Consider the following 17145-nt stretch of genomic DNA (forward strand, 5'->3'; position numbering starts at 1 on the left):
GTTTTTAAAACGTTTTTGTGTTTGCTGGGAACCTGAACATGAATTTTACTTTCTTAGTGTTGAAAAAATGGCAAAATACTTGTTTAGGGTATGTTTTGCACGCGCTGAGTAATACTCGTTTAGGATGCGTTTGAGAGTCCATACATGAGCATGTTGTCCATCACGTAATGTAAGTGCCCACCTGGGAAATGGATATAGTAGGGCTGGTCAGTAAGGGGCATCCGGTGAGAGCAAAATATAAAAACAATATGGGGTCATTGCAAGCCTGAGAGCATGATTTTTGGCATTCTGTGAGAGTTAAAAACAGTGTACTAAATATGGGGTCATTGGGTGAGAGAGAGACCGTTTGGATCAAAATTAGGGGGTATTGTGTGAGAATATGTGCTGGTAATGGGGTCTTTGGGTGACAGTGATGGTGAAAAAGGGGTCTTAAGAGTGAATATAGATAAGGACCAAACAGTCGACGGAAGAAGGGGGTCAGCAAAATGCACTCATTTTAGGTCTGTGACATTCCTATGATAAACTCATTCTCCCAGTGCAGTAAAAAAATCACAGTGTTTCTACTTTAAGAAAAAAGCTAAATTAAAAAATATGCATATTTCACCAATTTTGTCCGGCTTACAAATACACGTTTCTTAACATATGGGTCTGCCATTCCTTTCTTTTTCCAGATTTCGTACTAATATTATAAAATGATATTGTCAATAGAGTTGTCTTGATAATATCTGAAATATGACATATCAGTGTTTCTAATTTTGGAAAAAATACGTGATGCATTTTCCCTAAAACGTGATTTTTTGGCCAAAAAGGGATAAATTTGGATGCTCATTTTTTTGATTGGACAGCGACTTCAAAGAAACCTTTTATTATGGGTACAATCAGCACACTTTGGCCCCACATAAGCAAAAATAAAACCATTGTGTTCTGGCTTGCTGATGCTAGAAACACTACAACAATGTTTGCATTGTTTACAAACCCAATGTTCCCTTTAGTGTGTATATAGATAAGGACCATTGTGGTCGACAGAAGAAGGGGGTCAGCAAAACTCACCCATATTAAGTCTGTCACATTCATATGATGAACTTATTCTCCCAATGCAGTAAAACAATCACAGTGTTTCTAGTTTAAGAAAAAAGCTTAATTAAAAAAATGCATAATTCACCAATTTTGTCCGGCTTACTAATACATGTTTCTTAACATAAATTATGGGTCTCCAATTGTTTCTTATTCCAGATTTCGTACTATGTCAACAGAGTTATCTTGATAATATCTGAAATATGAAATATCAGTATTTCTAATTTTGGAAACACTGTGATGCATTTTCCCTAAAACCTGATTTTTTGGCCCAAAGAGGATACATTTCGATGCCCATTTTTTTGGTTGGACATTAACTTCAAAGGAACCTTTTATCATGGGTACAATAAACACACTTTACACCCATCCCATAAGCAAAAATAAAAACGCTGTGTTCTGGCTTGCTGATGCTAGAAACACTACAACAATGTTTGTATTGTTTACAAACTCAATATTCCCTTTCAACAGGCACTAAAGGCTTCTCATGGGAATAAATTTCTTTCAAGAACTTCAATAAACATAAGATTAGGAATAGGGATGGTTGCTTGGAGAATTGCTCAGCCCCTATAATGATTTTGGAAGGGTGAAGCCAAAACACCCCCCAGCCGTTAAATGAAATTTGAATGGATAATACAGTTGCAAATCAGTTAATGGTTTTCTTTAATTTGTTTAAAAGATTATTACCTTGATGAGGCTTTGCATACTAACCCCCACCACGAGACTCTTCCCCCTATAGACAAACATCCCAGGACCCTCCCCCTACCATGACAGACAGTTTTCCCCACCCCATTAGGTACACGTAGCCCACTGTGAAATTGTGAAAACCAAGGGGGTTAGGGGTTGAGCCCCCAAATGAGTTGGTTAGCAAACTCAATTCCTCAAAAGAAGATTTCAAGCTCCCCTGAAGCCAGCCCCTTCCAACAGAGAATTTGAACTGGTAAACACAAATTGTTACCTTAATTTTGGTTTGCACAATTATCACTGTATAAGGTCAAAATTATTTTGACTTTGCCCCATCAGGTGCACCACTGAACATGTCAAATACCTAACACCTCCCTCCAATTCAAACACCATGTACATGTAGATTAAGAAGAATAACCTGACAGTGTATATCAAATCAGAAATGCAATCCTGATATTTTTGCAATCTTCATCGGAAAAGTGCTATGTTTGTATTAAAAGCCGCATCCACCCAGGCTAATTAATTTAATTAAATCCATAAAACTTGGAAGTTTACAAATTCAGAATACCTAAAAGTATTCAGGCTTGTCATATTTAGGCCATAAAGGCTACAGTACAATAATTAATAATTTGGAGCAAAAGAAAAAACAAATCAGAAACAACATGCAAATAAGCTGGCGAAAATATCAAAACAAAGGATGCATATTATGGGCCGAATCCACCCTGACATTGTTTTAGTTGAGCTGCTATAACTTTTGAAGTGTTTGTGCTATAATCAATTTAAAGCACTATTAATAGCTTTAATTGGATATATAATTTACCTATGTAGGTAAAGTAATTCAACATTTTTGCAAAAAATTCTGCGCAAATGTCCGGGCTCATAACGCATGGCCACATACATACACAGGCATGCACATCTAGGGTTCAACTCAAGTTTTCTTCAAAGATGTAATTAACTTCACCCGAGAATCATCAATTTCCTCCTTTCATGGCTCTTGTAGGGTCAGCTTATGTTGTACTGACTAGTGTCAAAATATTCAAGCAACCTGAATTAGTTCATTCAGGATAATTAATTGTAGAAGTATTATTTCAATCTAGAAACACTGTAATTTTAAATATTAAAACACATTTTTTAAAAGATGTAATTAACTTCACCCGAGAATCATCATTTCCTCCCTCTATGGCTCTTGTAGGGTCAGCTTATGTTTTACTAGTGTCAAAATATCCAAGCAACCTGAATTAGTTCATTCAGGATAATTGATTTTAGTTCTAGAAACAACGTGATTTTAAATAGTAAAACACATTGAGTAAATGTTTCGTGTAAAGTAAACTTGACTTTTATTTGAATTATAATATTTGCATTATTTAAATTGTAATGCAATCCACTAATCCATTCTGGTTTAAGCCATTTTGAATATTATTATACCAGTAGGCCTATTTACTTTTGACTTTAAAGTGCTATTAAACTAGAAACACTAATCAACAAACTTGTTAAAACTAGTTAAGGTTTGCTGTTGAATATTTTGAAATGAATTCAATCATCATTCATGAACGCTTTAAAATATTTTTGACAAAATGCGGACGATCCAGTATAAATAAGAATGTGATATTTTGAAATTTTCTATGATTTTTGACGCGGTGTTTTTATAACAAAAGACCTAAAACACAACGATTTTATTTTACAACTGTGAGGGGCTATGCCTGTTTGTTATAACCAAGATACAAGCTAACACCAGCATGGCTGTCCAACAGAGAACAGCAGGCATTTGAAACATCACTTTTTGACCTAAAAATTAGGAAAAACTAGGAAAATAATGTCCTTTCTGTTAAAAACTAGAAACACTGGAAATCCTCTTTTTCATGAAATATGACAAGAAATGTGTTAGCTATATACTGACAAAAAATGGATGTGAAAATATTAACTTCTACATGTTAGCAGTGCCATATGTCTTTAAGATTGATTTTAAGAGTGTGTTTCAGAGGCGTTAAATTCATGAAAATCAAAGGTTTGGCAAAAAATAATCTAGAAACACTTAGAATTTTTAATGTCCACCATTGATGTTGGTATTCTGTCGGTCGGACATCCGGGCTATCTCTAGTCTCGGGCCCAAACTGCATGTGGCTCACGGTTTGTTGTGAACAACAGAAACCGGCTGTGAAGGAGGCTACATAGCGATGTTGCTGGAGTGACCCTCAATTTCGGAAAAAACAACACTCGACCATTGAATTTAATTTTAAGTTTGTCAGTATATAAACGGTAAATCAAGTAAGTTTCTTCCACTCTGAAGACTTAGAAACGGTTGTTTGATTCCACTGACTATTTGCGATCGAAATTTACATAACACCTATGACAGAAATCATCAACAAAAATCTAATGTTTTCACTCGACCGTGAGTCGCATCATCAACCGGAAGTGACGTGGCACGGACCGACAGAATACCTAAAGGTAGTCAGGGACTTCATATGAAACAAATTTGCCGACCCCCTTCTTCCGAAATATTTTCAAATCGTATGGTGGTTAACTATATTTACACTTAATAGCACTACATACGCGTCACGTCCAAAGTGGGAGTGCCCCCGGGGATTTCAACACATCATATCATAGCTCCCATTGGGCGCCCCATTCCGTTTTTAAAGGAATGTTTATTCTATATGTTTCCTTCAATTCAAACCATCTTAGTTAATCAAACAATAATTTCAGGTCATTTCAGTGCGGTCTAGAATACTTTGGTCTACCTAAGATATTGTAGCGCAGGGGCACCAGCCTAATAGGGTGAGATTGCCTAACCATAGCCCAATACAGACTATTCATCAACAATCAAAGTTCCCGTGCTTTGCACGCTGTGAATTATTACATATTCATGAGGGCCACTCGTTCAATCGTGCGTGTCTAACAATCACGCCAGAGTTGTGTGCCTTCGCGTATAAGCTCGTTTACGCTATAGAATGTTGCGAGTGTTCGCGTTTACGCGATTGGCCTTCGCGATTGACTTTCTTTATCGAGTGATGCGGGGACTTTGGCTGTTTGTGGTTAGTCTGTACCTCTTTAGTCCATGGATGGAACTAACTGGCTCCCTCACTCGTTCAACAAATACACATGATATTGGGTTGTTTATGCTGTTGGTAGGTAACGAAAGTATTGAGGGGAAAGCGCCGTAATACGATGCTTCAAATGAGTCAGGCTACAATTTGTAAATTTGTAAATTAATGAGGATCGGCATACAGAGTATTATAGTCAATTGTTACAACATTACTGCGATAATCTTAGTTATTGTTGTATATATTATAGATTGAGCGTAAATTTTTATAAAGCGTAATTTTTTTATGTAGTAGAGCTTAACTATAAAGGAAAGACCCCCAGAGGGACACATCATAAATTTTTGATGGGTATGCTCTCCCGGAATTTTGAGGTGATTGGTCTTTGGAAGCTGACTGCGTACTAGTAAAAGGGAGTCTAGCTGCGAACAGGGTCTTTCTTGGATTTCTGGTTGTAAATTGCCTGAAAAAACCCAGAAATGTGAGCAATTTATGGGTCTTTTAGAGATGAAATTATCAAAATCAAGGGTCTTTCGGTTATATTCTAAGTCTGGCAATGACAACACATTATGCCTTATATGTTAGAAAAATAAGTATCAAGCACGAATCACGTGGTTTTATTTAAAACAAACTCATAAAAACGAATAAAAACATCCGTCTCTCACCACGCAATATTCATAATTCCCTGGCACCGAAATTGAATGTGGCAATGACGTCCCAGTAACACAATGAAGGCTGACGACAATTGAAGATGGCAAATAACCATGACGTCATTGCCACCGGCAATTCGGCGCGGGAATTTTAAATATCGCGTGTTGAGAGCCGGCTGTTTTTATTCGTTTTTATGGTCAATATGACTTTGCTTTAAATAAAAACCACGTGGTTCGTGCTCGATAATTGTTTTTGCAACATATAAGACATAATGTTGTGATTGCCGGAGGGTTCCTTTAAATAATTGTTTGTTTCATAAAGTGAATATTATCATTGTATCTAATGGGTGACATCAGCCTCACGCCTAGCGTCTTTGATGGCATCCACATCTCATTTATCCAATTGTGCGTTTGTAATCTATTTTTATTGTACTGTGTGAAGTGAGATGCAAACAAATACAATTTGAATTGAATTGAATTTACCAAATAAAATGAGTTTTTGTGGTTGACATGATTTAATTCATCACAATTTAGCAATGGTGATAACTTAATTATTAAATATTGCTGCTTGTATAAATTGATAGTGAAATATTAACATGTAGTGGTGTCAGATTATTATCAAATCTTGATGTTTGTGGTTTATATTCTTGCTTGTAACAATACACGTAATGGTGATATATTATTGCTGCTTGTATAAATTAATAGCGAAATATCTAAATGTCTTTGTTGTGTACATTTTATAATTATGTTTAATATGATGGTAACAATGACACCCGGGCAATGACACATTTCTTATTATGGTGTTATCTTCATGCCTATATAAACAATTCTAATAGTATAACGTTTTTGTATTCCTCTTATTAAAACTACATGAACATATGCTTGGTATCTGTGATAACCTTACAGGGATGCAATAGTCATACTTTTTCCTGTTGTTTTTTGCCCAATTGGTATTTGAAATTGGTTCATTGATATTGTTCCTTGCTAGGTAGATTGTCGCATTATTCTACTCAGTGAATGCGGTTATAATGAAGCTTCTCCAGTCTACACCACTGTCCTCAGACCAATATCCCTGCTTTCATACATCTACAGGCCCCTAGAGAGGCTGATTCTTGGTAGAATCATCGATACAGTTGAGGGACATCTCACTCCTACTCAGGCTTGCTTTCGGAAAAGCAATCAACTATTGACCAAGTTGCTAAACTCGTCAATGACATCGAGCATGTCTTCCAGTACAAGCAGAAGTTTGGAACAGTGTTTGTAGACCTAACGGCTGCGTGCGACACCGTCTAGTATCGTGGCTTGTACTTAAAGCTCCTCAAGACCAACTCAGATGTTAAGATTGGTAAGTTCATCATGTCGCTGGTTTAAGACCGCTCATTCATTATTGAAACATTCAACGGCGAATGCAGCAGAAAGAGGCCACAAGGCCCCGTACTCGCGCCCATACTTTTCAACATCTATGTTTCCGATATGCCCAAAGTAGAATATCAGCAATGCTCCAAGTAGTCCATCACTCTTTTGATGCTATTGAGCCATTTCATGAGAAGGATCTCAGCATGCTGGCCAGCTACTTCCATCTGGGGAACAGATGTGCAAAATTTGTTGTATTTTACACTATTTCGGCCTATTATTGGGGTGAATTGTCCCTTTGTTTAAAGGTTTTTTTTGGACCACCCTGCAGTAAGCAACCGTAGGGAATTGAGACTAACATAGGATCTACCGGTATTGATTTATATAGCTTCTAAACAAAATGTACGCGAAAAGAAAACTTGTTCCCGCCGACTCTTTCGCTTGCATAATTTCAATCAAAATATTCAATCGAGATTTATTTCTTAGTGACCTTATTTTATTCTGATGTGATCGGAACAGCTCAGCTAGTCAAGCGCTAGCCTAGACAGAGCTGACCCAGGCTCACCTGGCACTTTTGTGTGATTGTCAAGTTGATCTAAAATAGTCACGTACTAGCCGACTGGGTGGGTACTCTTGACATTTCAGTTGCCCGACAGAAAGGTTGCCCGTCACTAGCGTACAGGGTGTTTTAAAGCTACAGATCTTATCTGTGACTATACCTTGGGTCGAATGAGTTGTAACTCTAAGGAATACCGCAATTCTACTTGTCTTGGTTAGAAGACAAGTAACAATTACGACTTGTTAGTATTTTTTTTAATCCAAACGGGTCCAGTGAACGTTGCATAGCGCATGATCAAGTGACCGAGTATGGCAAGCCAAAAGGCCCATTACGTATTGCGACAACGCGTTGCTTTGGGAAAGCAACGCGTTGCTTTCGATAGCAACGCGTTGCTAAACCAGCCAATAGATATAGAGCTTTTAGCAACGCGTTGCTTTCGCCTTTTGAAAGCAACGCGTTGCTTTTGCAAACAACACGTTGTTATCATTCTTTACGTCTTGTGGCGACAACCAATCACAGCGACTCTTACAGGATACACACAAACATGCAAGAAACTCTTTATAAGCTTATATATATTGTTCTCATAATATCTGTGACATTTTACGCCTGAAATGGATTTCGTTTTGATGATATGAACAAATTAATATTGTTGCTCAAGGAATTTCTCAGACTGAGTATTTAGGCCTACAATTGAGTGTACAATAGTGTGATACACGCAAAACATGCTGTTACATGTAACGTAACAGCTAGTACCACTAAGGCGGGATGGACATAACTAACAGCTCTTCAAAGCGCCGATATGATTGGCTAATCAAAAACTCGGCTTGGGTGCCTCTGAATTGAGTATGTAAGCAACGCGTTGCTTGTGAAAGCAACGCGTTGCTAAAAGCTCTATTTCTATTGGCTGGCTTAGCAACGCGTTGCATTCGAAGGCAACGCGTTGTCGCAATACGTAATGGGTCTTTTGGCTTGCCATGATATGAGCATGTTGAGTGACTATGACCGAATAACATTCGTAACAGTGGCTAGAGGTGCATTAGCCGTGTAAACGTCGGATATATAATACACACACAAAGACTGTTTCGAGCTCATTTAGTACTAGCGCTGGGCAGCACGATAAAGAAATCATTTGGAACAAGATCAGCAACATACATCTGCAATGGCTTGCCCAACACATGATATCAGGATATGGCGGTGTTGCAATTTCCTTATTTTAACTATCCAAGCTGCGTTTGTATTGAAAGCCGTAACTATCGCCGATTTCACAAAAGTTCTTTGTTACTCTTCGGCCATAACGCACTGGGTTCCAAACCTTAAAATCCCATATGCAAAAACGGGATTTGTTACTCTTGATAATGCCACTGCATGCGATATTTCATGCCCTTTGCAGTGCGATTGTATTCTTGGTAATCACTCGATGATCAACCAATGTCAGGATTTTATAGAAGAGATTGAAATAGCTTTTCCAGCAGGTATGACAATATTGTTCTTAGCGAACCATTCCTTAAATGGCATTGACCAATTTTCTTTTACCGAGTTGGGTGAAAGTTTGCAGCAGCTATATTTGAATAACAACAGCCTAACTGATCTTCAAGCAGGTGTGTTTGAAGGTCTGGGTAATGTCAAGTACTTATACTTAAACAATAATGCCATCAGATACCTTCAACCTGGAGCTTTTACCGGATTGAATGCATTGCTGGCACTGCATCTTCCGTCGAATGAGTTAAAAGAACTGCAACCTGGTCCGTTTTATGGATTGCCACCGCAAATGGAAATCTTAGACATACGCTCCAATGCATTACAATCTATATCACCTTTAGGTTTAGAAAATGTGACGCGATTGTTCCTAAAGTTTAACAAATTGACAGAACTACAGCCAGGAGTGTTTGATGGAATGAGACGGCTTCATTCATTGTATGTGGATTATAATAAACTTACAGGGTTGTCCTCTGGTTTGTTTGATGGATTAGTCAATCTAGAGGAGATTGATTTAGATTACAACGAAATCCGGACCATTGACTTACGCGTGTTTACCGGATTATCTAAGGTACTGGAATTGGACTTGGATCACAATGTGATTGAAGAACTACAACCTGGCGTGTTCAAAGGAATGACAAACCTTTTGGAACTTGAATTGGACGACAACCTGCTCAGAGTAATCCGTACAGATTTATTTGAGGGACTCGTCCGCCTTCAAAGATTATCCATTGCAAATAACATGCTCTCGGACTTGGATCCAAATGCATTTAACGGATTAGGTAACTTGACGGATCTACATATGTCAAAAAATCTTTTCAGTGAGCTGCTTCCTTCTGTATTTCGGAAATTATCTAACTTAAGAGTACTTTTATTAGATCGTAATAATATTGTAAGTTTAGATGATGACATATTTAATGATCTTTACCATCTCGAAGCGTTATATATTCAACAAAATCAACTAACATATCTACCCTCTAATATTTTTCAAGATATGTATGAGCTAAAGGTTCTGGACATCTCGAGAAATAATTTAAACAGTTTGCCATTTCAAATCTTTCAGAACATTGGCTTGCTTAGCACTCTATATTTGACCCAAAATCCACTTCTGTGGATACAAAACAGGGTATTCGACAAATTCACCAAATTTACGACAATATATGTAGATAAATTTGCGACCTGTTGTTTCATAGATTCAGCGCGTTGTTCCTTTGAGTCACCACCATCCCCCTTTATTTCCTGCAAACGATTGTTACCATATCCGATTCTAAGAGCGGTTAATTGGATATTGGGGATTGCCACAATTATAGGAAACCTTTTTGTTCTTTTTTCTCGGTGTAGGCAAAGTCATACGAAAGGATACGTCCAATTTTTGTTAATTTCAAACCTATCCATGTCAGACCTACTTATGGGTATTTACATGATAATTTTAGGTTGTGCTGACCTGAAGTATACAGATTACTTTCCGTCGCATTCAGATTATTGGCGTCAAAGTATTCTCTGCAAATTAGCCGGAGCTTTGTCGATACTATCAAGCGAAGCGTCAGTATTCTTTATAACCCTCATCAGCATCGATCGATTCATGGGTGTCAAATATCCATTTTCGGAAATTCGGCTGCGCAAAACCTCGTCCAAGATAGTTGTCAGTGTATTGTGGTTTGTTGCTGCCCTCATAAGTATCGCGTCAGTTTTAATACCAGTGATCGAGCCTAAACTATATGACGTGTCGGAGATTTGTGTAGGGTTACCCATATCAAGGGTCAATTCTTATGTTATCGAAGAAGAGGTAATTGCACTGAATAACACAAGTGTCTTTGAAGGTCTTCTCAAGGGTCGCGTCTTACAAGCTAAAATTGTCGACAGTAGATCGACCATGTTCTTTTCAATTGCCATATTCACTGCTCTTAATCTTATTTGTTTCATTATCGTTATGCTCTGCTATGTAAGTATTTTTATCGCCGCAAAGAAAACGTCAAGCAAAGCTGGCCGGACCAGAGCAGTAGATGATGAAATCAGAATGGCAATCAAAATGGCGGGTATCGTTTTCTCTGATTTCATCTGCTGGATGATTGTGGTCGTTTTGTCCATTCTTGTACAGAGTGGGGCAGTAGCAGTTGACCCTGTTGCCTATGCCTGGATTGCAACATTTATTTTGCCTATAAATTCATGTATCAATCCGTTTCTTTATACATTGATTAATATGATTTCAGATCATGTCCGGCGCGAAAATAAATCAAGTGCTTCAGAAGAGACAAAGACACGCCGAAGTAACAATGATTCCTCTCAGATGTAAAAATACAAGCGTGAAAAAAAAAATACGTACGGTATAATATAGGCTATAGCCTATTTGGTTATTCTAAATTGATAGCTGTAGATCAGCCAAGACTCTCATAACGATGGTTGTATAAGCGTATGTATTGGATTGTCACATGCTGTGGCTAATATTGTTATCATTTCCAGCATATGGAAAGGTTTCTATACATAAACGATTCTCTTATAACCATCGTGCGCACAGTTACCACCTTGACACTCGCAATGGGCTATTCCAGAAAATAAGCGCACACCCCCTATAGAGGAGTTCGGATATCCAGACTTTTTCCATCCATCCAAGCTCCGGATATCCGGACTTTTCAAACAGAGGAGTTCGGATATCCAGACTTTTTCTGTCCATCCAAGCGCCGGAAATCCGGACTTTTCAAACATCTTCCCTCGATAGGGCCGCGCTCGACCTATAGAGGAGTTCGGATATCCAGACTTTTTCTGTCCACCCAAGCTCCGGAAATCCGGACTTTTCAAACATTTTCCCTCGATAGGGCCGCGCTCGACCTATAGAGGAGTTCGGATATCCAGACTTTTTCTGTCCATCCAAGCTCCCGAAATCCGGACTTTTCAAACATTTTCCCTCATAGCCATTTGCTCGACCTATATAGAGGAGTTTGGATATCCAGACTTTTTCTATCCATCCAAGCTCCGGAATTGAGTCTGGGCTCAGACTTTTTGTCGGATTCGGACTCCGTCCGACACAAACAGACTTGGCTGGCTAGATTCACACTCGGACACAAGGGGGCAGTCATTTTAATATGAAAAGGTTTGACTACAAAAACGATTCTCTTATAAATACTTTTTCTCATTAGGTCAACAGATAACGCAAGGCAAATGTGGTCTGTTGAAACGACCTATCCCAGCACAATTTTTGACCAAAATAGTCAACTGGGTATTTGTGTCTGTGTATTGAAAGGGTCATAAAAATGTATTATATAGTATCTGCAGGGGGGCTCAAAACAGGTAAGATCATAAAAATAGTGGCCCTGTACTATCCCTATTTATGGACCACCACCCTCCCCCACCATCACCCAACAAATTACCCAAACTCAGAGACGACCAGTGGTGTAGCTGCCGGGGGGAATTGCCCCCTGGCAATGCCTATTTGGGCCCCGCCCCCCCCCCTAGCGCAGGGCAAAATAATAAAGGAGTGAGAGAGATGGAAAAAAGGGGAAAAGAAAGAGAAAGAGAGAATCCGTATGCCAACGATATAAGGTGCGGATAGAATTTCAACAATTTTAAAATTTTGCTAAAAAATGGCACTAGCTATAGCGCCTATTATTCCTTTTTTTTTTTTTTTTTTTTTTGCTCTTCACCTTTTCAAACCACCGAAAAAAATTGGGTCAACCTTTTTTTTTTTTTTTTTTTTTTTTGAGGAAGGGGCAGCAAATTTTTGTTTGGTGGATTTGGGCCCCCACCCCATACAGGCTTGCCCCCCTGGAAAAAAATCCCAGCTACGCCACTGGAGACGACTCATTTGATCCTAAATTGGTTGACTTCACTTTAATTTGCCAATTTTCTTTTTAGATATATCCACTAAATTTAATCAAAGGGGTCTATGATTTAGGGGCCGTCCATAATTTTCGCCATTTTCACTTAGGGGCCTACGTACAAAGCGTACGTAACTTTTTACCCCCCTCCCTCCCTCGAGTTACGTACAAATAAAATGGCGAAGGATTTCCAAGAGTAGGCCTACTACTAATAGCAAAATTGAGATGGATTGGGGTTGTGGTTAAAGTCTAAGTTAAAGGTTTAGGTTTAGGGTTAGGGTTATATTAGTGTTCCATGATGACAGTTGGTTTTGGATTTATGTTTTTACAGATAAGTTGAGAAATGCTGAAAAAACTTCCCTTTTAAACCATATTTTCTTGAAACGAAAGCCATCAATAAATTAAAATATAGCTTAAAATGCAGCCCGAATCTAAACTTAGGCCTAATTACTAATGCACTCCAAAATCTGCTGAACATCCTATACTCTCTTTTCCACTAAGAACCACCGGGATCACATCATAATAGGGGGATGGGACAGGGGACATCCCTTTGACATGTTTGGTGTATGTTCTTGCAATTCAACTATGGGTTTCATGTCTTTTGTCGCAACAGTAACAATCCGCACTAGAGCCTTTGCTGCCATTGATCCTAGCGCATATACAAAATACTATTTTTGTAAGTTTTTGATATGAAATAAATGAAATAAATGAAGCATAATAATGTAAAATAGGACAACTGTGCATATTAGACTCAAAATTAGAGAGAAAATTATTGTTTGCATGGCATGTTATTAATTATAGAAATTGTTAAAACGAATTGAACAATTTTAGGTCAATTAGGTCAATTTTTTTTTTTTTTTTTTTTTTAAGGACTTGAGTTTACGGGCCCGCCTTTTGGGTGCTTCGCCCCCTGGATCAGGCTTATTTGTATTAATTTCTATAATTTGCATTTTTTGCCCTTCAGTACACAGTAAATTCCCAGAATGTCTTGTGGCTTTAATTGCCATGAATCTACACTAGACCTTTTTCTTTTTTACAGTCCATGTTGAGTTTTTGAATCTAAAATCCCAATAATCCCGGACTCCTGACAAATACAATACTAATTTTTTTGTAATAGAATAGATATTATCCTGTTTTGGCAAAATAAATAATATCCTGTTTTGGCAAATAGCTACAAGCTTTACAATTCTTTACAAGCGGGCAATCAAGCCTAGTATTAAAAGTAATTTCAGATTATGTATTTTAATTTTTGGAAACACAATTTTTAAAAGTATCATTTTTTTCTCAAATTGTTGTGTTGCCCCCAAATCTGGTGGGTCTGCGTGTCGGAATATTTTTTACCAACTCAACTATTCATACCTACTATTTCACAGTAGTAAAGAGAGGCAAATGCATAATATTATTTGTATTTTCTACCCAAAATATTTTATTGAAGTAAATAATATTAAGGCCTTTCACAATTAATTCTTAGTTTACTGCTTAAGATCTTTAAAAAGGCATGAGGCAGGGGTGCAAATTGTGATTTCTTCCTCAGGAGCAAGGTTTTTAGGCTCAACATTTCCTCAATCATACCATGCATAAAATAGCTTTATTCTGCACTTCCAAAGATAAGAATGTTAACATTGCGTGAATTGTTAGAGTGACTGTATGTTAGGTCTTCGAGCTTTCAAAATGGCTTTATGATGAGAATGTGCGCGCATAGCGAGCAAAAATTTGGTATTTTACACTAGTTTGGGGTCAATTTTGGTCGGACAGAGGCTCCTTTCCCCTTTTATTTTCCTTTAACCCCTTCCCTCTTTCATTTTTGTCAGAGGAGCACAATTTATTTAGTGCTTTATATGGTTCTTCTTTTGAAATTTCCTTAATATTTTCCAGTTTGTCTTCTTCTTCTCAGTGGCATTAGTATTGATACTAAGTACACTGAATTCCTTCATGACTTTCGTTCCCATAAAATCCTCATTGCTACCTCTATATAAATTTCCTCAGGTATGATTGCCGCCTCTATGTGATATGTGCCATGTTTCCCCCTGTCTTCATTCAACTTCTTTTTTTTTCTGTTAAATTACATTGAGTACCTGCTATGGTGATGAATTGTAAATCTTCTCATATCCCATTTCCATATTCTAACACCAACACCTTCCTCTTGTTTGCTCTTATTTCTTGAACAATAATGTGAATTCCTCTAAATTTTGCACAACCAGTGTCTTTAAAGATGTCCTCTCTTTCATTCAGTAGCTTCACTTCCTCACAGCCATCCCCTATTATCTTGTACCCACTCTTCTTCTTTTTCTTTCCTCTTTTTCCTCTTCCTCTTCTCTTTTCTTTTTCCTCTCTTTCTTTTTTCTTCCCATGGCATTATTTCCTCAATGTTGACTCTCATTTCCTAGGAGCGGTGCTCCCCGCTCCCGCACAATTTTCATCCCTGGATGAGGTATAAAAACTTATTAATTACTTATTAATTTTCTTATTTTGAAACGAGTGAAATCATAATTTAAAAATTATGATAATGTCCTCCCATAGAACTGCATGTTAAATGTCCAAAATAACCAGTGGGGTTTCTTTCATTTTACAATGTTATTTCAACTTAAAATGGACAGCAACCCTTCCCATAGTTATTACTAATATAATTTCAACATTTTGAATAGAGAATAACAAAATTAAAATTTGACGTAAAAATTAAGGCTTTAAGTGGCGGCTCCAATAAAATTGGGTTCATTATGTTATGTGTGCAAGCACTAAAAATTTGGTGTCATTGACCCCTGAAAAATAACTTTCTGGGTAAAAATGTTGTGAACATTGCCATTTTTAATCTAAAATTGCTATAAAAATGTGAAAATAGTCCAAAATTCGCGCAAAGTAGTCAAGTTAGCTCAATCGATAAGGCGTTCGACTGTGGTGCGAGAGGTTGCGGGTTCGAACTCTTGCAGTGCCTAGTACGCTTGAAATTCCTCTGGACAAGGAACTCACTGCTAATTTGTCTCGTTGTAACCGTACGAACTCGAGGGGCTGAGTGAACCTGGTTGCAATGGTTATTTGTGGAATGTCTATGGTGTGCGCTCTTGAAGCAATAAAGTCCCTGATTTGTTGTTTAATGGGTTGTGGAATGATGTGGGGCCGTAGTGGTCAGCGACAACCTGTAAAGTGTGCTGAGGCTTGTGGATCAACGTCTCAGGCGTTGTGCCTGTGCGTAGCGCACTATAAATCACTGCGCTTTTTTTTTTTTGCTTTTTTTTTTTTTTTTTTTTTTTTTAAATTGCTAAATACAGATTGCTGCATAAAGAGGTGGTCAGGTTATGGAAATTCCCTATGATATGTGAGTTTGAATTTCTAGTTGATAGATGACTTGTTGCTGTTATAATAATTTAAGGTTCTTTGGGTGACAGATCAAATGGAAACTAGGGTCCCATATTAAATGGCCTTTGGGTGACAGAGCATGATGTGCTCATAACAATATATGGGGTCTTTGGGTGACAGCGATGCTGAAAAAAGGGGTCTTAACAGCTCTACAAATACATAGGGGAAACTGGGGGTAATTGTGGCCCCTTTTTCATTTTTACCATGTAGTTCTTTAAGTATGAACTCAAGTTAAATTTCTACATGAGTGGATAGAGGCAATGGGTACCTATAATAATGTGACAGATATAATTGGAAAATATATTACAATTTGCATAATAATTAACATATTGTTAATTAGTTTACGGGCCACAAGTACCCCAAGCGTTGGGGCTAATTGTGGCCCCTGAACAAAATAAAGAATTTTTGTTCTTCCTGATAACTATTAATAACATGTTTTATAGTCATTGCAATAATTCTAGGCAATTTGAACTGGTTTATTTTCCAGAAAAAAGGCGTTTTAAGGCATTTTGTAACATAGGGGGCCTACTTGTTATTATGCTAATTTTTGCATGCCGAAACTGCGGCCGGATCTGACTGTTCATTACACTTCCTTGTTTTGACTTGAAAACTTACTAAATATGTCTTTTTTGTTATTTCAATAATGACCCCCAAATGACTAATTTGATTAACATTATAACAGATTAATGACCAAAAATAGCTTTTTTTTTTGGGGGGGGGGGGGTCAGATGCAAGTAATTTGCATAAGACATGAACTGGGCCACATTTACCCCAAGCCGGGTATTACATAATATGCAAATTTAGCTCATTAAATAAACATTTTTTTTACTTGTTATATCAATGGGAACTGTTATGATTACTTTTCATGTCAAACACATACAAAAAAGTCAGTGATACAGCCAATAAGTACCACCCCTATGAATAAAAAGTGGACTTGCCACTTTTTTAAAGCCATTTGCGATGTCGCTCCACTAATTACCCTCATAAAAATTTTAATGCTATTTGAATATTTTTTTCACCAAACAGTAACATAAAGACCACTCTTTCATACATTACAAAGTTAAGTCACCTAGACCAATGCTTAGTAAAAAGTCACCCTGATAAAGACAAAGGTGCCACATTAACCCCGGGCCACAATTACCCCAGTCTCC

The sequence above is a fragment of the Amphiura filiformis genome, chromosome 2 (assembly GCF_039555335.1).
Source record: "Amphiura filiformis chromosome 2, Afil_fr2py, whole genome shotgun sequence".
Taxonomy (NCBI): domain Eukaryota; kingdom Metazoa; phylum Echinodermata; class Ophiuroidea; order Amphilepidida; family Amphiuridae; genus Amphiura; species Amphiura filiformis.